Here is a 25,750-nt window from a genome sequence, read left to right on the forward strand (position 1 = left end):
GGTTAAATATATATTTAGCATACAAAAGTGAAATAGATAAAAAAAAGACAAGAATGTAAGTTAGTTTAAACAATTTACTAACAAACCAAACAGTTCTAACTTCGAATGTATCTTAACATAAATAAATCACCAAATCATACATATTGAAGTAAATTACTTACTCAGTTGAGCTTACAAATCCAAATAAAAACACAAATAACACTTTTAACAAATTACAAGTCGCGCCAATATTGACCTTACTGTCCGCGCCTAAAAAGCCAAAGTAATGACAGCTTGATACGGTTTCGCGCGCTTTTGTTCTCTTTTTTTATTTTATTCATTCCAGCCAGTTGTATAGTTAAAGGAATCTCCTAAATCGGCCGTTTCTGACATCGCGACGTCCTCGTAGCGTTGGTAGCGTCGCTCTAGCTCGGAGTCATACTCGTTACTGTGTCTCCAGAAGAGCCAGAAAATTCATTGATATGATCCAAGGTACACCGACGATTTTTCTGCAATTGGCTCACATTCGTCATCTGAAACAGTAACATGTCTAGATATGCTACAACTTGTATAGACGGAAAAGAACCTAGGCACACACAGCTAACTATTAAAATAAAAATTATAAGTGAGAGCTCTCATTACTAAATTTACCCAATACCATCTCATATATCTTTATTGCGGTGAATTCTCCGGAGACAGGGTCCGGGCGTTGTAATATCTGTGAACAGAGCAGCAGACAGAAGGCGTCCCGACTGTCTGAATGGACCACATGTCCAACGTGACCCAGCGTCTTCCAGGACCACACGTCCAAGACCAAGCGTCAATGAAGACCAAGCGTCTTCCAGGACCATACGTTCAAGACCAAGCGTCTTCCAGGACCACATGTCCAAGACCAAGCGTCTTCCAGAACCACACGTCCAAGACCAAGCGTCTTCCAGGACCACACGTCCAAGACCAAGCGTCTTCCAGGACCACACGTCCAAGACCAAGCGTCTTCCAGGACCACACGTCCAAGACCAAGCGTCTTCCAAGACCACACGTCTAAGACCAAGCGTCTTCCAGGACCACACGTCCAAGACTAAGCGTCTTCCAAGACCACACGTCTAAGACCAAGCGTCTTCCAGGACCACACGTCCAAGACCAAGCGTCAATGAAGACTAAGCGTCTACCAGGACCACACGTCCACCATAATCAATCTTCTATGAAGATCAAGCGCCTTCCAAGAGCACACGTCCATCATGACCAATCTTCTAAGAAGACCAAGCGCCTTACAGGACCACATGTCCATCATGACCAATCTTCCATGAAGACCAGGCGCCTTCCAACACCCTGATCCAATTTTTAGTACCGGGCATGATATCAGGTAGCTTCTGTAATAAAACTTTAGAGCCAACCAATTAACATGTCAGTCTGTATGTCTGTAATTGGGATTATTACAACTAATACCTAGGGAATGAAAACAATAACTAGATTAACGTGACATATCCAAGTCACCTCCTCTCGCATGATAGCTTTTATTTTTTACTTACATTCAAAAAAGTCTGCACAAGACTCAGGACACCACTCTCCACTCCAAGGCACCATATATTCGGCAGCAGCTTGTGTTGTTTTCCCGTAAGAACCGCTCAACAACTTCAGTTGATAGCGATTACTAGGCAGGATTTTAATCACTCGATAAGGTCCTCTCATGCCCGAATCCAGTTTCCCTGTGGACTGGGTGTACTTAATTACGAAAACTAAATCATTAATTTTAAAAACACATGGCGGGCGTCGTCGCTTGTTAACGTAAAGGTCTTGACTGGCTTGATTTTTCTTTAAAAGTTCGCTAGCTCTAGATCTGCACAATTCTCTCCAGCTCTCATGGTTCTGTGACATGTCTACCGCCACGTCACGAACTAATGCTCGTATGATAGGTGTCGTGGCATCAGTTCCGATAAGAAGCTTTAGTGCTGATGCTCGCGTCGTCTTCTGCTTTGTTATATTCAAAACAAGTTGGAGCTTCCACAGTTGTTCAGACCAGGAAGTGTTTTTATTGTTTACTTCAATACGTATCATGTTTAAGACAGTGCGTACGTATCTTTCTGCCTGTCCGTTTGCATTGTGCATTTCGGGTGTAATGTAGTGAATATCGCAGCCAAGCTCAACAAGGAATGACGTAAACTCAGTGGATTCAAACATCCGTGCTCTATCAGTAACGAGGAGTTTTGGGGTACCAAAGAGGGAGATTGCGTTGTTGAAAGTGCGTTTAAGTTCGTTTACATCTTGTTTATAGATGGGATACAATAAACAAAACTTTGTAAAAGAGTCAACCATAAGTAAAACAAATTTGTACCCGTTGGATTCGGGTAATGGACCTAATGCATCTAGATGCAACGTTTCAAATGGGATGATGGATTTTTTCCAAGAGACTATAGGTTGATGGGAAGTTCTTGGAATGCGTTTCATAGAGATACACACCAGACAATGTTTGATGTACTTGGCCACAAACTGGCGAAGCCCCGGAAACCAAAAATATTTAAGTATTAAGTCCTGTGTTTTTTCAACACCAATGTGCTCTTGTTCGTCGTGAAAGACTCTGAGTAAACTTAGTCGGTGCCCTTTGGGAATGAAGCAAAGAAGTCTTGGCTCCTCGCCTACTGGTGTATAACGATAATACAGAAGTTCGTTTTTACAAACATATCGTTGGGGATCTAACTTCCCATCTTGTAATTTTTGTAAAAGAATCTGGGCCTCTGAGTCGGCAGACTGTGCAATTTGTGCCCAACTACGGGGTTTGAAAATATGGTGAACTTCGGCAGGAATAGGGTTGCGACTTAGGTAGTCTGCATGTGGCATCATGATGCCCTTTCTGTATTCTATAGTGAAGTTAAAGTCTTGTAAGTAGATCCACCACCGAGCGACGCGTGGCAAAAGATCTTTCTTTTTTTCTGTGGCCTTGAGAGCATTGCAGTCAGTAATAATTTTAAACTTTAAACCAATCAAATAATGTCGAAAGTACTGCAAAGCTCTCACGACCGCCAGAGTTTCTAACTCGTAAGAGTGATACCTGCATTCGGCACCTTGAGTGGTTTTACTAAAATAGGCTACCACATTTTTCATGCCATCAGCCTTTGCTTGCATTAACACAGCACCATAGCCAATGCTACTAGCGTCCGTGTGTACCTCAGTCGATAGTACAGGATCAAAAATGGACAGTACAGGAGAGTTTGTTAGTGTGGTTATTATTTCTTGTTTGACTTTTTCTTGTTCTGTACCCCAATGAAATATTATGTCTTTCTTGGTCAGGCGGGATATGGAGGTGGTCTTAGCTGCATAGTCTCGGATGTAGCGTCGGAAATATCCCGCCAGTCCCAGAAATTGTCTAACTTGTTTGACATTAGTGGGAGATGGAGCGTTAACTAGGGCTTTGATTTTCTGAGGGCTCGGCTTGACCTGACCCTGACTAATAACACGTCCTAAGTATTCAACTTCTAAAGTGAGGAAAGAACATTTACTAAGATTAATCGAAAAACCTGCCCCCGTTAGAGTTGTTAAAACTTCCTTCAGCAATTGTATACCCTCTTCTATGGTATTGCTCATAATTAAAACATCATCGACATACACTAAGACATTACCAGCCTCAATATGCTCACGTAGTGTATTATTAATAATACGCTGGTACACAATTGGCGAGTTAGTTAAACCGTAGGGCATACGCAAGTACTCGTATTGACCTTCGGGAGTCACAAAGGCTGTCTTATGAATAGACTCATCATTGATAGGGATCTGGTGAAAACCAGTAGCCATGTCAAGGCTGGTGAAATATTTAAAATTCCCTAACCTATCTATGTGATCCTCTATTAGGGGTAAAGGGTACCGTTCCTTAAGCGTCAGTCGGTTTAGCGCTCGATAATCGACACACATTCTGTCGCTTCCATCTTTCTTTTTTACAAGGATAATGGGGCTGGCATACTCAGACTTTGAGTCTCGAATAATACCCTTATCCTTCAGGTCATTTATTATGTCACGAACTTTAAGTTTCTCTGAGTGTGATAGCCTGTATGGTCGATATGCAACAGGAGTGTTATCTATGACGTTAATGTGCATTTCACCCGTAGTTACAGTAGTTGATGCTGTACCCGAAATAAAGAATTCAGAGAACTGTTCAACTACCCTCATAAGAGACTTTCGCTCAATACCCAGAAGGGGCGTATTAACGTGTTCTACTGTTTGACTCGATACTACATGAACATTTTTTTCTGAAGACCGAGTAAGATATTGCTTGTTTTTTGTGCGTACGTATGTAACACCATCGCGGTTAAGAATATCCGTACCTATTATAATGGGGGTATTCATACACGACCCCGGTACTACTACAAAGTCAGCCTCGAAGGAAATCTCATCGAGTTCGACAGTTAGTGTCACAAAAGAGTCTGATTCAATTATTGAATTGCTTATACCTTTTAAAGTGCAACGTTTGGGTTTTCTCTCGCATGATAAGTATTTTAGAACATCAGACGACACCATTGAAACATTTAAAGCACCGCTGTCGATAAGAACATCGATGGGAATTCCTTGGACAACCGCAGTGGTTAAATCAGTATGTCATGGGGCACCAGATAACCTCAGCGACGGGTCAGTGCAAAGGTTAACGTTACGAGTATTACGACTGGTAGACCGGTCTTTGGCGAAGCAAGAGGTCTCACTGTGACCTGCCTTTTTGCAAAAATTACACATTACCTTACCGCCAGTTGTATTTGATTTAGAAATTTGATTAGAAACGCTCTTATTTGGGCATTGTAAATATTTGTGTCCGGTTTGACCGCACGTAAAACATTTCGTCCTAATAGGGACGTTTTTCGAGCCTTTCTGTGGTTGACATCGACTGTCTTGCTGACTGCGGGTAGGCTTAACATAGATCGACATAAACGACACTAAATCTTCGCAAGAAAGGTTAGCATTTGTTGCAGCTGCTCTAACCTGCACGTCTGTAATGCCCCGAATCACGATCAGTACCCTAAGTTCGTCACTTAAGCCCTTTACTATTTTAAGGCGCATTAGCGTTCTTCGGGCATACTCTGCGTATGTTTTATATTTGTCAGAATTTGATTGCAACGCATCATATAAAATATTCGCATAATCAAGTTTTCGCGGACACAATGACTTGAATTCACGGCAAAAGTTTGACCAAGAGCGATCAGTGGTTACCCACTCATTAAGCCATGAATGTGCGTCACCCTTGAGACATCCCGACACGCGTGATAAACATTCAGAGTCATGCCAGTTATTAGAAATCTTGGCTCTTTCAACTTCATCACACCAAACATCAATATCATGTTTGGCGGGATCAAAGTTCGACACAAAATAGTTTTGTTTGTTTGATGAATTCAAAGATTTAAGAGCTTCGGCAAGAATTCGGCCCGAGTCAGTTAATACTGGATCAACGTGTGGCTGATCAGACGCAGTAGCCGTCAGCGGTACATCAGACACAGTACTTTCATGTGGACGCACATTCAAGGCATCACAACCTGAAGGGTTTACAGATATCAGCCTATTAGTAATGTTAGCCGCTACATTTTGGGTTTCACTATTATCACGCGGAACCTCGAGATGGCGATTTTCGAGTGATTCTAATCTTGTTAAAATTATTTCTAACGTATTATGCAAAGAAACATTCTCATTTCGAGGCTTAGGGTGTCTTAAAGGAGTTCTACCTCGGAAGTGGGAATTACCACCTGAGCGGGATCTTGTGCGAGAACGTGACCTACGGCACTGAGAACGCGATTTTCTTCGCCTTCGAGATGAATTCCGCGACCTATCATCGGTCTCATATCGACGCGACTTATTTCGCGAACTACGCTGTTCATCAGCCATAATAATTTACGAAATTCAATCTTACAACAATGAATTTGGTGTTTTATTTATAAATTATTTACTTACTATTCTATTGAATAATAAGTAATTTTAACTGAATAAATAAACAATAAGAAATAAGAAGCCTGAAGGGTATGGATTAAATATCCCACTTCTGAATTTAGCATACAAAAGTGAAATAGATAAAAAAAAGACAAGAATGTAAGTTAGTTTAAACAATTTACTAACAAACCAAACAGTTCTAACTTCGAATGTATCTTAACATAAATAAATCACCAAATCATACATATTGAAGTAAATTACTTACTCAGTTGAGCTTACAAATCCAAATAAAAACACAAATAACACTTTTAACAAATTACAAGTCGCGCCAATATTGACCTTACTGTCCGCGCCTAAAAAGCCAAAGTAATGACAGCTTGATACGGTTTCGCGCGCTTTTGTTCTCTTTTTTTATTTTATTCATTCCAGCCAGTTGTATAGTTAAAGGAATCTCCTAAATATATATTATTGCTGCAGTATTTATTACTCCAAAATAAATTACATTTCATTTACTTGAGCACTGATAGAACTTAAGCATTTTTATTCATCTCTTTACAATTAATTAACGATTTTAAATATTTTATTCGTACTTTATTTACATTATTAAAAGAAAGTTGTTTAATAGTTCAATTTCACTATAATAAATCTACCCTTAAATTAGCGACAGATAATATTGAAATAAAAGGAATGCACAAACGTCACAGTGTAGAAAAATCGTTACGTAGGATCATTTATTTTATTTTAATGCCAATGAGGTGCCATTTAAATATTCGCGACATTAATAGACAATGTACTAGCAACTAAGTTCTAAAACACGAAGTATTAGTTGCAAAGCAAGTCACCCAAAGGAATAAATGCAATCGATATTGTAAGTTATCCTGACAATTACAACAGCGCGTCTCACGTGACCTCCCGTAACTCAAACCATGGGTACCACCAATTATGGATAAGAACAGTTATTGAATATGGAATGTCGTGAAATCTTTTGATTGGCAGATTGAAAGCTAATTTTTAATCTATGTCGACCACTGTTATGATTGAATGTAGAAAACAAAGCCAACTCATATGTACATCGTTTGACAGTTCATCGGTCAAGAGGGTGAAATTGGAGATAAAAGTTTGTATGAAATTACGCCTTTTTTGACATTAGTAGCCTAATCAGTATTTATTCTTGTGTTTAAATTAAAATATATTTATTACAGTATTAAAAAAAAACATTACCTACGACGGATGAGTAAATAAAGGAATCAATAAGGGGCGAACTTTTGTATGGATGTTCGTCATTTGTCAAATTATAATCGTTGAAATAAATATTTTGTCTGAAGTATTAATATTAAATAAATATATTGTTACAGTAAATATGTTATGACAACTTTTTTTAATCATTGTTCTAATTGTTAAAATTGAATATTTAAATGTATATATTTATAACATTGGATATATTATTTATTCAGTACATAAGAATAGATGATGTCTCCTAACCGTTTCTTTTTTCATGGTATGCCATGGCGGACGAGTATATGGGCCACCTGAAGGTAAGTGGTCACCACCGCCCATAGACAATGGCGCTGTAAGAAATACTAACCATTCCTTACATCGCCAATGCACCTGCAACCTTGGGAACTAAGATGGCTTACTCACCCTTAACGGAACACAACAATAATGAGTATGTACTGTTATTTAGCGGTAGAATATCTGATGAGTGAGAGGTATCTACCCAGACGGGCTTGCAGAAATCCCTAGCGCCAAGTAAAAACAAGATTTGGACCACGTTTGCCATTCTCAAGGCAGAGTAGTCTACTGCGCAGGACAATTTCAAAACTATTTACAATTTCTAGACACAAAAAACTGTTTTATTCACCCGATCCCAAGTTTGAATCCAGGACCTTTTAGCCTGCGGCATTGTAAGTTAGCCATTATACCAACCAGGCAGACAAAAAAAAAAAGTATATTAAGTTGCATCATTTTGTCTATAAAAGAGCAATGTACGATAGGCATTGAGGCCTAACGCACACGTTTAAAGCGTATTATATTAACTCAGTATTATAATCTTCAAATAGAAAAAGGTTTAATTTTAAAGATAACGAATGTCATGGGGATGATGAGCGATATATCTGACACTACACACGTGTCACTGGCCGCGCCCTTGTGATGATCACTGCAGCGCAACGCGAGGCCGATGCATTGTGATGCAGTCAGCACGCATTGTTCATTGAATCAGGTCACGGTTTAAAAGATAAACTTATAACCATGTAGGAAACGTTTGTGTGCACATCTTTTTTTCATTATCCTTGTACTCAGCAAAATAACTGCTCTTGGTTAATCTAGCAGTCAAATTCATCGAGGTCGTTACACTACGCAGAACTTTACCCTTCTAGTGATTACATTACAATTTTTTAATAAAGTACGCAACCAATGACAACCAGGGTGCAACTGTTAATTGACATTTCTGAAGTATAAGTGCTTTCGTCGGGTTTCTATATGTAACTTATATTAACATTACATATAGAAACCCGACGAAAGCACTTATACTTCAGAAATGTCAATTAACAACATTTCTTATGTCATAGATAATGTCCGACCGTAGAGGTAATGCCGATAGGTACCATCGATCAAAGAATCGATCAAAAAAAATATCGTTTATTTGCCTTTTACGAATAATATAATTTTAAACTAATAATTGTATCTATCGACTTACAGAAATGTATTCTTACTATACGACTATTAAGCAATAGCATAACATTAAAATATAAATCAGATAACGTTACGGACCATATTAAGACAAAACTGAATGTTATCTCTACCTGTACGATTGCGTCCGTTCATTTAATACGGGGTTCAGTATTGATGCAAAACGATTGTGCATTAATTAATATGTACTTTATTGTTACCATCAGCCTTCAACCCCGGTGATCGCCTGCGGCTACAGAAATCAATATCAGAGACGTATTGTGACCATGGATTTCGAATTAATTAAAATAAACGGACAATCTTTTACAGCCAGTTTTTATTATATGGTATAATATATTATATAATAGAATTTATCATGTAATTAGGTCAAGCCACAAAAAATACAAAAGCCATAAATTCAACCACGATTTGAAAATATGAGGAAAACATACATGATTTTCATTTGTTTTTTTACTTTTGTTTCTTTTTCGTTTTATTTAATAACGGTCATCTGAAGTCACCAAACAAAAAAAAGTAAGAAATTACGACAATTGACGAATAGAGGAGGAGGAAGTTTTTTTTCTTAGAACTGTTTTCTTTTTACCTATGTACGTATATATTTTTTTCTATTAGGTACGTATATTGTAACTGACATTTTTTTCTCTAAGGAATTAGGAAGATTTAAAAAATATATATTTAAGGGCAATTTTGTAAAGGGTGGTCAAAGTTTATTTACGGAAAATAATGGTTTATAGAGCTTATGAGCCACTTATTCACAAATGGTTGTTAGACATACACTAGTCAGAATTTCAGCACGTACAACCCGCGTTACGTTCTCCTTTTCCACCGAACAAGAAAATCATTAAAAATACAAACAGGTGAAAACTTATTGGACCTTAATCGATTTCAAGGCCGCGTCCATCGTTTAAATTCCACGCTTTCCATCTACTGAGTCATATTGGTTAATGCAAATGTAACCTTTAAAATACTTTAATGGAAAATTTGAAGGCAATCAAGTCCCTGACATTGCCAACACTCGACAGATGATGGCGCCGCAGATTATGAGTATCTTGTCATGATTCTTGTATTATTTTTAAATTACACAAAAATCACTCTAAAATATTCCCAGATATTTATATTTTCCCAGAGCTATGTTAAAAAAAAAGGTTAAATTATATCCGTACGAAAATATGGTTATCCTAATCGCATGACTTTGAAACAATGAGTTTAGGTTTGAGATTTCATACAATCGACCACATGTTAACGATTATTAATAACATTAAGGTACATTACATTTTAACTGATTGAATAGGTTATTTTTAAATACATATTATTAGGTTTATTATTATTAGGCCATAATCAAATATTTATTTATAACTATAACGTAGTTGTTGTAGAAAAGCCACGTCTAACCTACTTTGCCACAAAGCTTTATAATACACTACCTAACCCCACTCCACCGCTTCGTACGGTTAGAATAAGAATAAAACAATTAAATATTAACAAATGAAGTTTTTTTAGAGCAATATTTTCGCTTTAATAAAACCAACTCACCGAAGTTGCATATATATTTAAGCACTTAATGTTATCAATTCTTATAATAAATCAATGTGGTATGCAACAACTGCCGGTATCTCGGTTCACTCATTCAAGGCGATGGCGAAATAGATCGAACGGTGAAGCACAGGATTAACACAGGATGGATGAAATGGCGGCAGGTTACGGGAACAATTTGTGACCCCGTATTCCCCTTAAACTAAAGGGGAAGATCTATAAGACCATGGTTAGACCTGCTGTTCTATATGGATCAGAGTGTTGGGCTATAAAAGGGATGACTGAAAGACAATTGCATGTGGCGGAGATGAGAATGCTGAGAGGAATGTGTGGTGTTACGCGAATGGATAGAGTAAGTAATGAGTACATAAGAGGAAGTTTGAAAGTGGCACCGGTAACCGAGAAGCTATATGGAAACCGGCTCTCTTGGTATGGGCATGTTATGCGGAGGAATGAGGACCATGTTGTGAGAAAGGTTTTGAAAATGGATGTGGATGGATATAGAGGTAGGGGAAGACCCAAGAAACGATGGATGGATTGTGTGAAAGACGATATGGTTAGAAAGAATGTTACTTGTGAGATGACGTCCGACAGAGAAGTATGGAAGAAGAAGACATGTTGCGCCGACCCCAAGTAAAATTGGGATAAGGGCAGGAGGATGATGTAAGACGCCCCTTGACTGTGACATGAAAAGTTAGGAGAAAAACACTCATTCAAAACTAAATTATGTTTTTTTTTTAAATCTTAAGTTTTGTATGACATACGAGCATATTGGCGTGGGCTAATAAGTGTTTGGCTAGAAGTAGGAATCGATCTTAGATGTTATGTTTGCTCACCCTACGAACTTGAAATACAATAATCTAGGTTCTATACTAATATAACAAAACTATCTCTTTTTCTTTCAAGGACCACACTGAACCGAATTTTATGAAAAATGAAGCTAGCCTGAACTCCAAGCAAGGACATAGATATTTATGCCTAGCACCCGACGACCAAACCCTAAAACGCGAGCGAAGCCACGGTCGACAACTAGCACAAGGTAATGTGTCTGGCGGTAAAATAACTTGAATGTGGTGTTTAAATAAAACATTCATACATACATAAAACTGCGTGCCCACATAGTTTTTTTTATTATAATCATTAATAAATTATTTACACATATAATTAAAACCTCCTTTGTTTTTAATTCCATTGTATATATATGTTACGTGATACGGGAAGAAAATTAAACATTTATATTATATAAATATTGGCCATCAAAATATCGCAATACAGTGGTTCTTGGATTATGAGTTGGAGAAAATTAAAAAAATAAATATATTAAAAAATCAGAAAGTGACTTTAACATACCAAAAATAGTTTAATATAAAGAGGCAAACTGGCTTTAAGCAATAATTTACAGACACACACCTGAACCTAGCAGTTAAAAGCGAGAGTAGAAAATTGGCCCAATGACCTAAGTGCTGACCCTTACCGCCGTTAAGTCTTAAGGCCGTTATCTTGTCGACGAGAATGACATAATGTAGGAATTACTTACCGAATACAAATGCCTAATAAAATACACAATGCTTGTTAAAAGGATTTATGTCCATGTTTTGATTTTTTTTTTTAATTTTCTTAACTATACTTGACAATTAAAAAACCTATTATCAATTTTAAAAAAAATAATGAAGTTTGACGTTATATCGGGGAACATTAAGTTGTAATGAAATAATTATTTTCTATTATTCATTTAATAAATACTACATAATATAAATATTTATATTAAAAACTTTCATTCTTTACTAAATAAAAATAAAAGATATTGATATTACAATATCCAAAAATCAAAAGTTTGTTTACTAATATTACAAATGCGAAAGTAGCTCTGTCTGTCTGTCTGTTGCTCTTTCATTGCCAAAACATTGACCGAATTTGATGAAATTTGTTATGAAGCAAATTGAAATTCGAGGAAAGACATAGTCATACACATAGGCATTTGTATGCCGAACACTTGACAATAAATCCTTAAAACGCAAGCGTTGCCGTGGACGACAACAAACAATAAATATATAACTATAAATCATAATGACAATATTTAATAAATATATTTCTACATTTATACAAGATACCTATAAATACGTGATTGAAATTTATCCTCATAGCCTTAAACAGTAAATAAGTGAACACGCTGCTAATAAAATCAGGATCCGTTTTACGACTATTCGGCGATATTCATTTCGTAATATAAAACAGAAAATAAATACCTTTGATACCTTTATACTACAAATCCAGGTTATATAGCAATAAATGTATTTAAATTGTTGTTTTGTTAGTCCACCTGATGGTAAGTGGTCACCATATTGGCGTCGCAAGAAATATTAAACATTATTTACATCGTCAATACGCCACCTAACTTGGAAACTAAGATGTTATTTCCCTTGTGCCACATTGACTCACCCTTCCAACTAACACACACAACAAAACTAAAAGTATAGCCCTTACGGCACGTACATTACACAAAACATATATTTTACAAAGAAATAATATTTTAAGTTTGTTTTTAAATATAAATTACACTTTTAATTTGTTGTTTGTTTTTGTATGCTAATCAAATCAAATTAAAATACCGTCCAGTTGTACACCAATAAACACATACATAAATCACATTCAAGAAAGATGCACAAGAGGCGGCCTTATCGCTAAAATAGCGATCTCCACAAGGCAACCTTAAGAAACAGAGGTAAAAAGAGTAGACTAATTAATTTAAAAACATAATAAAAGCAATAAGGCAAACCCTAATTGTTGTATAAAAAATTGAAATACTTTTAGTCAAAAAAATATTTAAACGATTTGTTTTTTGTTCTCATAGTCTATAAAATATTTAAAAAGTTTGACTTTTTTTTTTTATTATTAAACTCCGTGCACGCCGTGGCAGTTCGTCGGTTTATTAAATAACCGTTGTCCAGTACACACGAACAATGCACATCGTGTTATCGTCTTCATAAATGGTTCGTTACGCGACCAATATCGTAGCTCGCTTTGTTCTACGTAACCATTGATCGGCTATACTGATAACTCATATTGACGTACATACATTATAGTTAAGCGTGACTGCATTGATGCGTTTATTCCTTATTTTTTGAACAAACAAAGAATGTTTTATATTTAGACCTCACTGCGAAACGAAGTCTGGATGTTTTTACTTGTTATGTTTGATGGCTGTTGTTTATGTAGGAATGAAAGTAAATATCAAACCTATAGTGTTACTTAATTAAAACAAACTAGTGTAATACCAATGATTCAATCATATATACTCATATAAAAGACAGTAAATGAGTTCGAATCTTAATTAATATACGTACCGTGTTACAACAATATTTACACTGTGTGTAAAAGAATTACATTTCAATGACTACTGAATTTACTTTAACAAAACTCCACAATTAAACATGTAGCATATATGGTATTATTGATACTGGCAATTTCTTTTGCCCATTTGAAATTTTGAATCATTAGTTAACAACAAACTCAGTAATTACTATTTTCCCAATATTTTAATCAAATACAAATAAAATTATATAATATATCCAGCCTGTAAGTCAACAAGTACTAGCTCAACGTTTTTATCACCTATATAACCTTGTGTTGAATAAAATACTTCATTTACTAACGTTTGCTTAATAAACGATTAAAAATATCCGTGGAATTTTATTAAAAAATGGTATAACTATGCCCCAAAAATGATTTATTGACTTCGTGGAGTCTGAAACTTGGCTTTCCAGGCTTACTAGCAAGCTTCTCGTGTTTGTTTAATGATTATTACTGATTCTATCAAGATGATCAATGTTATTGTGAATGTACTTAACATTATTGTAAATATAATGTGACGCAACTGTAAGTATTCTAACTTTATTAAAAACATACCGAAGGAAATCTTGGGGATAGTTCAAGATTATATATAGACCGAACAACTCGCTTTTGTTAAATAAAAATAGATTCAACATCTACCTGTACCTTCCTGACCTTAGTGTGACATAGGTTTTCCCGAAAAAAATGCACTTAGCCACGAGTCAAAAAATAAAGTAATCGTATATGTAATTTAAATTGAAAGCTTATTTTCCTACGCTGCTTTTAAAACAATTTGAATTTACGCAATTAAAACGATATATATTTATATAATCATAATACATACATATATGTAATATTTTTATATACAAGCGTGTCCTTACACGTATATTAAGATAAGATTTATGCATATTTTCTGTATAAGTCTATTGTTTTGACAACGTCTTGCCGCGACGCATTACAAGTCCAGCGTGGCCCGTTAACCTTGTTCTTGACTATTTACTTTGTTTATTTACAACAATGAATCAGAATTTATATTATTATGTAATAAATATAAATACTTCTGGACTTATGTTTTGTTTTTTTGTTGCTTATTTCTAAATTGTTTGATGATGTTCATGCATTCTGTTATGTCTTATTTACGTGTCGCTGAAACTAAAGATGTCAAAGGTGGGTGAAATTACAATTTCTATCTAAAAATTTGGTATAAAAGAAGGATTTTCTCTTAATCGCATCGAACAGCGATCGGGTAATATCGGATGTTCTCGTCGCTTTTAATAAATACTTTGATAATTATGAGAACATTACTATTTAAAATTTGAATTTAGATTTTTTTTTAATTGTCTCCGTTTAATCAAAGATCAAAGAATCAAAGCAACAAGCCCTGTTAGATTTAACATCGGCTCTCTCGCATGAATGAGCAAATATCGCATGTCAGTGAGTCAGCCGCAATGCGATCTCTACTCCAAGGCGCTGCCAAATAACCGTTAACTAATAATGGACTATAATAGTCTTGTTAACTTATTTACATACACATATATCGTTACATAAACGATTATTTACAATGAAGGTGGAATTATATAAATTTGATAAGGAATTAGTTTCTGCATACTTGTTTTCTGTTTATATATTGTTTGGCAGATAAGTGATTTACAGCAGCCTTATTTATCTGACATTTTAAAATTGTGTTTTAACTGAAAAAGTTTTTATTGAATTTGAGTCTTTATTTTTTTTTATGCAAAATTATTTCGCTCTATGCTATTGCTATTTTCTTGTTCATTTGTATAGTACAATTACTTTGTTTTTTTTTTATTTAAACTATTGGAAAATTCGGGACACCGTGTTACTCTGTGACCATGACGTGACGTCGCATTGTTAAACCCTACATACACTGAAAATACAAATATTTTATGAAAAAAAAAAATTATTCATTATATTATTTAAGTATAACACCTCGCCTTATTGCCTCCACTGGTGACAGGAGGGATGGTTCGTTTTTTGCCCAGAGGATCGAAATTGCAATTCAACGGGGAAATGCTGCTTGTATTAGTGCCACCATTCCACACGGTCAAGATTTATACAGTAATTATTTTTAATTCATATTTGTATACATTTAAGTACTTAATGATAATAATTATTATTTATTGTATTTATAAATACAATTCTTATATATTGTATGTTGTATTTGATATAAGAGGTATTTATATTTGTTCTTTCCTATAATGTTTTTTTTTTCTTAGATGTTTAATTTATAATTTAAATTAGATTTCTTTTATTTTTGTTTTTGTAATTTATTTGTTTATTTAATAAGCATAGTAGTATTTTTTGTCTGTTTCTTTACTTTTTTTTTGTTTTTTGTCTTACACGATGAGTTAGCCTGTAAGAGTGATGTACATGGTAATATTTTTTAAGACTGGATATTTATGTAGAATTAGACACTTTATATATCACGTTGGCTTCCCAAATAAATAAATAAATTATTATAATCTTTTAAAGTTTTTAAAAAAGTATACTTTCATTATTTGTTCAAATATTTGCGAGTAAATGTCGGCAGTGTAATCAATACGAACCTCAAAATACACTTTTTGTTGAGCCATATCACGTAACATTTGATTGACTGGCGATTTTGATAACGTTAAAATCACGAGATTGATTACATTAGACTCAAATTACTTGCTGTCAAAAATATAAAATAATGACCATTAAGAAGCTTATTCTGATCAAGTTACGACGATTATTTAAAAGTAGTTTCCGCCTGCGATTTCACTCACGATTGAAGGGTGTAACGAATTATATCCTTTTCTGTGTCCCTTATCTTCAAGAGTAAAAAACGAACAAATAATCAAACTAACATTGGCATTTATAATTTAACTCCCCTTTTCTCAGTGGAAAAAGTAGGAGTTCACGAAAATATTAACCTATAACCATCTACTGACGATCCCCAGTCGATAGGTCATAACCTGATGCCGATTCGTTCAGTAGTTCTCACGTGATTGACGTACAAAGAATATGTTCGAATTTGACTCCTGGAGTAAATTTCGAAATTTAAACTCGCACCGCAGGGGGGCGAGCGGTAGCCGCCATTATTAAACACACTTTGCAAATATTTGATAAATTTATAATTTGAATTTGGAACAATTTATAACGGTTTTCTTTAATTATTTATCTATGTTTTATCAATTATTCAAAGCCATAAAGAGTATGCAACTATATAAGTATTATATTTTGAAGGTTTTTTTAAATTTTCAAGAATGCTATTTAGCAGTTTAAGATATCTATTATATTTTTTCGTTGAACTACACCATACTTTAGTATTATCTTTCGTTGTCTACGTTGTCATTTTTTTGTAACTTTCTAATGTTTTTTTCTCACTTAACATATTTTACCGCCACACATATACTTAGCATAATTGTGGAATGTGTTCCGATTTGAAGGGAGCCAGTATAACTTCAGGCATAAGGTATATAAAATCTTAGTTCCCGAGATAAGTGGCGCATTGTCGATATAAGGGATAGTGAAAATTTCTTACAATGGCGTCCCATTTTAGGCAGCAGCCTTACCACCTATACTAATATTATAAATGCGAAAGTAACTCTGTCTATCTGTCTATTGCTCTTGTCTTATCTTGTCACGGCCAAACCAAACTTAACTTAGCCGAATTTGATGAAATTTGGTTTGTAGCTTCTTGTACCCCATGGGAGAACATATGTTAGTCAACTCCTAAAACGTGAGCTAAGCCCTGGGCGACACCTAGTTTAACATATAAAAAGTCTACGTTAACATAACTGCGTTCATTTCTACAAAATAAACTTCTTTAATTGATGTAATAAAGATAAAAGAATTTTAGATGTACCTATTAAAAATGGCGAAATAATATTTGGCGAAATGCGGTAGTTAACGTGGAATTTACATAAAACGGCGCTCCCACGGAGTAACAAGGTGAACCGGGCTATTCTTAAATTGTCAAAGTTCGTTTACATTACGAGGCCACGATTTTTCTAAGCCTCGAAAAAGTTTTTAGCAAGCGTATGTGATAAGATGATTACGCAACTATAGTTTAAATAGCCTTGTTAGGAAGCGGTATCTATTCCTTGAGACAAAATCATACAGACGAGGAAATATAACCTTACATAAATATAACCTAAAAACAATTCATACGAATAAGATTATCGATATAAAATTATAGAAAATATTGTCTATCCGCGTGTAGCATTCGTATTATAAATAATGCTGGTTATTGTGGCATACCCAGGCATTTCATATTATTCTAAAGATATACTATTACTTACCGGGACTTTTCTGTATATTCATATCTCAAAAACTAAAACATAAATTATATTTTCGGAGATTTAAACAAGATATACTTATAAAAAAATATTTTTCTGATGAATAATTATTTTCAATAATTCAAACGAATCTATATACCTTCCATATATTTATATACATGTGTACTTCCTACTAAGCTAAGGAGCAATCATTAAACGCTAACCTATCTAACAAATCATATGAGACAGACAGGCTTAATATAAATTTTAACCATTTATAAAGTAACAAATAAGAACTACAGGTGTACGTATCCTAAAAGTAAAATTACTACGAAACTTTATCGAAATCATTGAGTAATGTGAAACCTATTTTAAAGTAAAATACAACAATAGATTTTTATCAAATATCATATTACAATCTCGTAGCTTATCAGTTAAATGTATAATAACATTGCATTTATACTAGATAGCACGTTACGACTTACGGGGCGGTAACGAAACGTTTATCGCGAGCAAAACCACGCGGAAAGAGTCATATCATTTATAGTCGTATACATTATTTATTTACCTAACTTGTTCACTTGTATATAACTGAGCGATGCTGCAAATACAATTTAACAAACATATCCCAAATAAAACTTTAAAAAATTGTATCAATATTTTTATATGTCAATATAATTTTTTAATTTTAAATTCAATTGTAATTATGTAAATAACATAATAAAAATAAGGAAATAATTCGTTTTTGTAATCACGTTAAGTACACAATTTTGTTATACGACCTTTTGAACTAGCAGTAGCGCAATGTGACGTCAATTTTTTTTTTCGTCGTTCGACAACGGCCACAATCTATTCAACCATAGACTGTGAACATGGTGTACTATTCTTAAATTGTCTATGTTCTATGTGAATGGAATTACGTAACCGATTCAGTACTTACGTGAGATCAATGCGCAATACATCGACAATAGATTGAGTTAAACAATGAACTGATTATTTTGATTATAATATGGATTGATGAATTGTCAATTACGCATAAGCTGGCTGTTTTTTTAGACGTCACATTTTATAGATTTGTAATACATTAAAAATATAAATTAAACTTCAAAAAAACAGCGTCTCTGGTTGACTGATAAAGTACATTATTTTTATTTAGTAACATTATTTAAATTACTTTGTAATACTTATGTATAAAATCAAACCTTTTTCGTTAAAATATTTATGTATTACACAGAGTATATTGCAACGATAGTGTATTCAAAATAAAAAAATAAAAAACCCTTAACCAATATCGTGACTGATAACGATTGGAATTATCGTGAGAACGAAAATGTAATATAGTGCTATTCAATTAAAACGTCCTTAATAAAATAATCAAGGTGAATTCGTATACTTTACATGCAAACTATTCACTTATTTCTCAATATCAATAAACGATTCGTATCGAAACAAATATTTATTAAGAGCAAATAAAACGAATCGATTCGATGAAAATCGATGAACATAAATCACCACTCTACATTAACACGATACAGACACAGTCAATATATGTTATATATATCACAGTATTTTACACTTTCTTGGATTAATAATTTATTTTTTTAATTTTCTAATTGAATCCGCGAGGCCGCGCGTCAGAAGCTGAGAACTGCAATAAACTACTAAGCTATTGTATGCAGTCGGATTGTACTACACGTCCGTTTGCCTTGTTATAGTCATTTTCCATTCACACAATGGAGCAATCCGTTTACTTTGAAAGAAATATCACGTAAAAAATATAGTATGTGCGAAATGTAATTTGAAAAAAAATATAATAATGTCTTGTAATGTTAATATGAAGGGGAATCGTATAGTTCCCTTAATTCCCTTTGTAAGGGCCCATCTGGATAGATACCAACATATGTTCCACCAAACAGCAATATTTACTTTTGCTGTGTTTCGATTTGAAGAATCAGTGAGCCAATGTAACTACAGGGGACAAGGAAAATAACATCCTAGTTCACTGTTCGTGGTGCATTAGCCTTGTAAGGGATGTTCAATTCAATTCAATTCTTAGTTTAATGGCTTTTAGTTGTGCCGACAGGGCACAGATTATTTCGCCAATGTCACGTAGGATGGAGAAGACACGAATGAGATTGATCGGTATGGGTGAGATAACAAACTCAATTAAATTTTAAAGCCAAGTATAGTAGTAGTAATTTCCTTGTTAATCCGTAACCTAGAACAACACAAACATTAAGGGTTAATAATAGGATAGATTACAAATAATTGTTAGTATTCTAAACTATATATAATAAGATATATCACTCAATTGGACTATTCACAACTTAATTTTATTACATTTAATGTATTTACACAAAAAAGAACAAAATGGACTAAACACAAACGTCAACAAACATTCAACATTTATAGGACGAGGAACTTTAGGAGGGAGAACGTCGTAAATGGGATGAAGAAGTTTAGGACAAAGGAACAGGATGTGGGTAGCGGAACCTTCGTCTAGGCCACATTCACACAGCGAGTGATCTCGAACTCTTATCTTTGCTAGGTGGGTAGGTGTGCAAGAATGGCCGAGGCGTAACCGACAGATAGTGGATGTGACCCAACGGTCAGCGTGCCTGTGAAGTGAAAACCAAGGTCGCCTCGGAATTTCAGGTTGTAACGCCGAATAATACTTACCTTTAACCGATTTTGATGAAATCCAAAAAGCATTCCAGGATTTAACCATTTGAGCTTTCGCAAGAGTGAGCAGGTCTCGAGAGGAATTGACAAAATGCTCAGATGAACCAGATTGGATGGCAATCTTAGCATATGAGTCAGCCCTCTCATTTCCAATAATACCGGAATGACTTGGAATCCAGACCAGCAAAACCTGAAGGCCTTGTTGGTGACAGGACAACAGAGCCTCTCTGATCTTAAAAACGATAGAAAGTCTTAATTTGCTACGAAAAGGATTTTCTTTAATGGCCAACAGACAGCTTAATGAGTCACATAAAATAACTGATTGTTGTATGTTGTGTGACTGGGCATACATAATAGCTTCCAGTAAAGCAATGGCCTCACCGGAAAATATAGAGGTTTCAGGGGGGCATTTAAATAAAAGGGCTATTTTATATTTAGGTATCCAACAAGCTGCGCCAACGCAGCCGGTCGGTGAGAGTTTAGAGGCATCAGTATATATAGGGAGGTGATTTGGCCAATTTTGATGAAGCATTTTTTGAAATTGGACACTAGTATCAGGGGAACCTTTTATAAGACCAAGGTTTGTAATAACGGGGGTATTATAAATAAGAGCTTTAAAGGAGGTGGAAAAAAGAGGATTAGAGGGAAAAGTGGTAAGGGGATGAGGGAGGTTGGTATACTTGAGGAAACTGTTTAATAGGAATGAGGATTTCGGTCTGTCTGGGTTGTAAAGGTGGGATAATTTGTTTAATCGGGCCAATAGAGGATGGGAAGATAGCTGTAACAATTTGATGATAAAGCGGTCACATAAGTATTGCCTCCTTATATGTAGAGGAGGGTCAACACACTCAACCTGTAGAGCATTAGTAGGAGTGGATTTCATCGCACCCAAGATTATGCGTAAACATTTAAATTGAATTTTGTTTAATTTTTCTGAAGCTGATTTATTGAATGGATCTAGAACAAACAGTCCATAGTCCAAATGACTACGAACTATTGCGTTATAGATCAGCTTCAATGTATAAGGGTGAGCTCCCCACCAAACTCCAGATACTGCTCTAAGGGCATTAATTGATTTTTCACATTTCTTGGCTAAATAGTCAGAGTGTGAAATTCCGTTCAGTCGGTGATCGAGAATAATACCAAGAAATTTTGTTTTGTCTACAAAGTTAATGCACTGACCCTCATAAAACAAATTAAAGGTAGGTATACGTCTTTTTTTAGTAAATACCACTGCTTGACTTTTGGCTATCGATAGCGATAAGCCATGGTCAGAGAGCCATTGGGATAGGTAATGCAAAGCAGAGTTTAATCGAAATGTTAAATTTTCAATGGAGCTAGATTTATAATACAAAACAATGTCATCAGCATACTGGAGAATGTTACAAAAATTGTTAACAGACAAATCGAGATCATGGGTGTATATGCTGTAAAGCAGAGGACTGAGTACTGAGCCTTGAGGAAGACCTTTCCAGACAAGTCTGGGGGGAAGAGAGAGATGTTGGTGTCTAACCGTTATTGATCTGCAACTTAACAGATTACATATGAGGTGAACTATCCTCGGTGGAATACTCAGCTGTTGCATTTTCTGCCTGAGTAACGGAAGAAGTACATTATCATATGCAGAAGATATATCTAGAAAGATTCCCACAAGGTACTCTCCTTTAGCAAAGGCAATTCGAATGTCTGTTGTGAGTATGCTTAGATTATCAATGGTGCTCAACCCCTTCCGAAAGCCAAATTGGGAGGGAGCAAGTATATTTCTGCTTTCCATTAACCATTCCAGGCGGTTCTTCAACAGATGTTCAGTGATCTTTGCCAAAGTTGATGATAAAGCTATCGGTCTATATGAGTTGCAATCCGAAGGGTTCTTACCCGGTTTAAGGATCGGGATAACAATTTGTGTCTTCCAAGATTGCGGGACAATTCCTTTGATAAAAACCGAGTTAATTATGTTTAAAAAACATTTTTTCGCTTTATCATTTAATTTACAAATAAAAGAGTAAGGAACGCCGTCTTCCCCAGGAGTAGAATCAGATAAACCATTTAACGCACATTGAAGTTCGGAAAAAGAAAAGGGGGCATCCATTTCATCCAAAGTGGATGTGGATGCTGGCGTAGAATTTAGAAAACTGTCCTCATAAGGGACAAATGGGGGGGCAAGCTTATCAGCGAAATTGTTAAGCCACTCAGAAGGAGTATTTGAGGAAGGGTCAACAGAATTAAGGCATCGGCGGAATTTTTTAAGTTGGGACCAGACTACAGAGGAAGAGGAACGAGGACTCAGGGATTCACAGAAATGAATCCAACTAACTTTTTTCTTTTTAGAAATTAATTGTTTAAATTTGGCGTCGATTTTCTGATACTTACAAAAGTTATCCAAAGACATACACAATGAGTATGATGCTTCAGCCTCTAGTCTCTGTTCAGATAATCGTTTGCATTCCTCATCCCACCAGGGGGTGGAAAGCAAATGATTTTTTGAGGTGTGTTTTTTAGGGAAGTGGAGATTAGCTGCAGTTAAAATACCATTAAGGAAAAGATCATAGCAAAGAATTACATTTCCATAGTCTTGTGAAACAAAGAGGGTGTCGATCATGGAATCAACAGACTCAGCATATGCAGACCAGTTAGCATTTTTTAATTTGAATTTTAATAAGGGATTTGGATTGATATGGGCAATGGATCGGTGATTTAAAGAAAGGAGGATAGGAAAGTGATCACTGCCAAAAGAGGATGAGAGGACATTCCAGGATATTTGAGAAGCAAGGGCTGGAGAAGTTAAGGATAAGTCTACAGCGGATTTTGGGTTTTGGTTAGGGTATACTCTACGTGTTGGTGAGCCATTATTGAGGATGCAGAGGTTTGCATCATCAAATATGTCCATCAACAAGAGAGCAAATGGGTCACAGAAATGTGAACCCCAGGCGGTGTGATGGGCGTTAAAATCCCCCATGACTAGGATAGGACTAGGGAGAGAGGAAATGATGGCAGATATATCAGGAATTAAAGCTGGATTAGGATGAGGAATATACAGGGAAAGAAAAGAGATGTTAAGGGCTCTAACAGCAACAGCATTAATATGCTGGCTGGGAAGGGATAAAGGAATTTGGGAGAAGGGAAGAGAGTGCCGAACGAAAATGGCACTCCCAGCATAACCATCACTTCTGTCATCCCTCAAACAGGAAAAGCCTGGGACCCGGAATCGGGATCCAGGGATCAACCATGTTTCAGAGATGGCAATAATGACAGGTTTATGGAGGTTTATTAGAGAGAGGAGTTCATGTTTTTTAGGCCGGACGCTCTTGCAGTTCCATTGAAGGAAGCTGATTGGGGCCATTGTGAAGGATGGAGAATAACTGACATAAGTCTTGAGCAACGTTGGACGGTAAGGGGATATCATTACATGTTGAGATAATACTAAGAAGTATCTTAGTTAGCATTTCTAAGAAGTTGGGATTGTTATTAAGAGGGTTAGGAGTGTTTTGGTTGAGAGCACAACCATTAGGAGCAGTAGAGGGACAATTACTAACGATCGATTGATGGGCCTGTTTATCATACCCTTTCCCAAGAGGTGATCTTGGGCGAGGAGTACTGATAACAGTCTTCCGATAGGACCTGGTAGTTGAAGGGATAGGTTGACTAGGGAGAATTGAAGAATATGTGGGAGGGGTAAACATCTCCTTTGCAATCTCTGCATAGGATCTACGTACAGGAGGGAACCGAGAGGATGCTTCAATGTATGAAATGTTGTCCTGAGACATAACAATTTTGATCGATTGTTGGCGAGAAAACTCTGGACAATCCTTGTCTGTTGTAAAATGGTTACCAGAGCAATGTAAGCAAGTGGCGTTATCCTTACTTACACTACAAGACTCACCTGTGTGGGATTTGGAGCACTTAAAACACCTAGGTTGAGATCGACACTGAGTTTTAATATGACCATAACGGCAGCAATTAAGGCATTGGATAGTGGGAAGTTTATAAGTTTCTACTGGAAGGGACGTATGGTAGGAATACACTTTTGAAGGAAGTATTTGACCTCTAAATGTAATTACAACAGATTGGGTAGGAACCCATGTAGTTACACTGTCAGTAATTGTCTTTCTATTCAGGCGTCTTATTTTCATAACTTCACCACATCCAGTGGGAAGCTCAAGTGACATTGCCAGTTCTTCCATCGTCCAGTCCACGGGAATACCCTTAATCAATCCCATTCTAGTTACATTAAAAGTCGGTACAGTAGCTTTATACTTGCACATTTCAACAATAGGATTAACTAGAAAGGTGTTTGCTGCTTGAGCTGTTGAAAATTCAATTGAAATTTTGTTACGGCCTATGTTCTTAACACCATCGTTAATAATACTCTTAATTTTATGAGTGTGCAGGAATTGTCCGAATTTAATTGCCCGTATAGTAGTTCCTGAAGCTGGGTCAGATACTTCCCGGGACACATGAACGATGAAAGGACCCTTGTCATCGTCGGAATATATTTTAGGGCCTTCAGAGAAGGATGGATGAGTGTAAATCGTTTGTATTGAGGGATTTACTGAACTAGGATTAATTATGGTTTTTTTGGCATTGGAATCGGAATTAATGGAATCATTACCAAGGCGTTTTCGGGAAACAGGTACAGAGGGAGGAGATAGGGTATCGGGAACAGGCTCTATTGAGCCACCTGGATCAGGGGGATCAGGAGGAGGATCAACCTCCATTATAAAACTTAGAAGCTAAAAAATATTAAAACACGTTAAATACTCACAAGATTTACAAATATTACTAACACCACTTAACCCAACTACCAACTAAAGCACTATTAACAATAAAATATACTACAAAACAAAACGAAAACACTCAAAATCTCTTAACACGTGTGTTAACCAACGCTAACGCAAGCGAAAAAAAAAAAAAACCGTAAAAAAAACGTAAGGGATGTTTAAAATTTCTTGTCAACAATGTCAATGGTCGACAGTGACACTTACGATAATGTAGGCAATTCGTATGCTTGTATGAATAATTTAAAAAAAAAAGGTACAACTAACCACACAGCTCGTTTTAACCCAATTACAAAATTAATTTTATAAATATCAGTTGTTCCAATAACGGAAATCTTACGTAAATCCAGCAATTTATGAATATTAAGTATCGATTAGTATTTCGCTATGTAGCTCTATCAATGTAATAATGACTAAGTAATTAATGCCACTTTTTTCTATTGCAAATAATTGCTACTGATTGCGACTTATTAAAACATTAAATTCCATGTTCTTTAAGTGTATTTCAAGATAACTTAGATAAATTAAAATGATGCATTATTTTTAATACGAACCGTACATTAAATTAGTTTTTTTACTGGATTGTGTAGCTTAGACTTAAAA

The 25,750-nt window shown here is 35.5% G+C and overlaps 1 protein-coding gene and 1 long non-coding RNA gene across 4 annotated transcripts in view; both read right to left on the bottom strand.

Annotated features, from left to right (window-relative positions):
• Nucleotides 1-25,750, bottom strand: part of Chas (chascon) — a 131,269-nt gene that overhangs the window by 83,840 nt on the left and 21,679 nt on the right. The window contains exon 1 of one of the 3 annotated variants that reach the window (XM_026636608.2): nt 19,089-19,302. The exons of the other annotated variants lie outside the window; for them this stretch is intronic. The gene's annotated coding sequence lies outside the window, so the exon portion shown is untranslated. Of the gene's footprint in view, nt 1-19,088; nt 19,303-25,750 lie in introns of those variants that run through there. 3 annotated transcript variants of the gene reach the window in all.
• LOC135193582 (uncharacterized) lies at nt 19,730-25,292 on the bottom strand. Its single transcript, XR_010309308.1, has 2 exons — nt 25,135-25,292; nt 19,730-19,908 (listed from the first exon to the last, which is right to left on the bottom strand). It is a non-coding gene; the product is annotated as an uncharacterized LOC135193582 (long non-coding RNA).

This window comes from Vanessa tameamea, chromosome 13 (assembly GCF_037043105.1).
Source record: "Vanessa tameamea isolate UH-Manoa-2023 chromosome 13, ilVanTame1 primary haplotype, whole genome shotgun sequence".
Lineage (NCBI taxonomy): Eukaryota > Metazoa > Arthropoda > Insecta > Lepidoptera > Nymphalidae > Vanessa > Vanessa tameamea.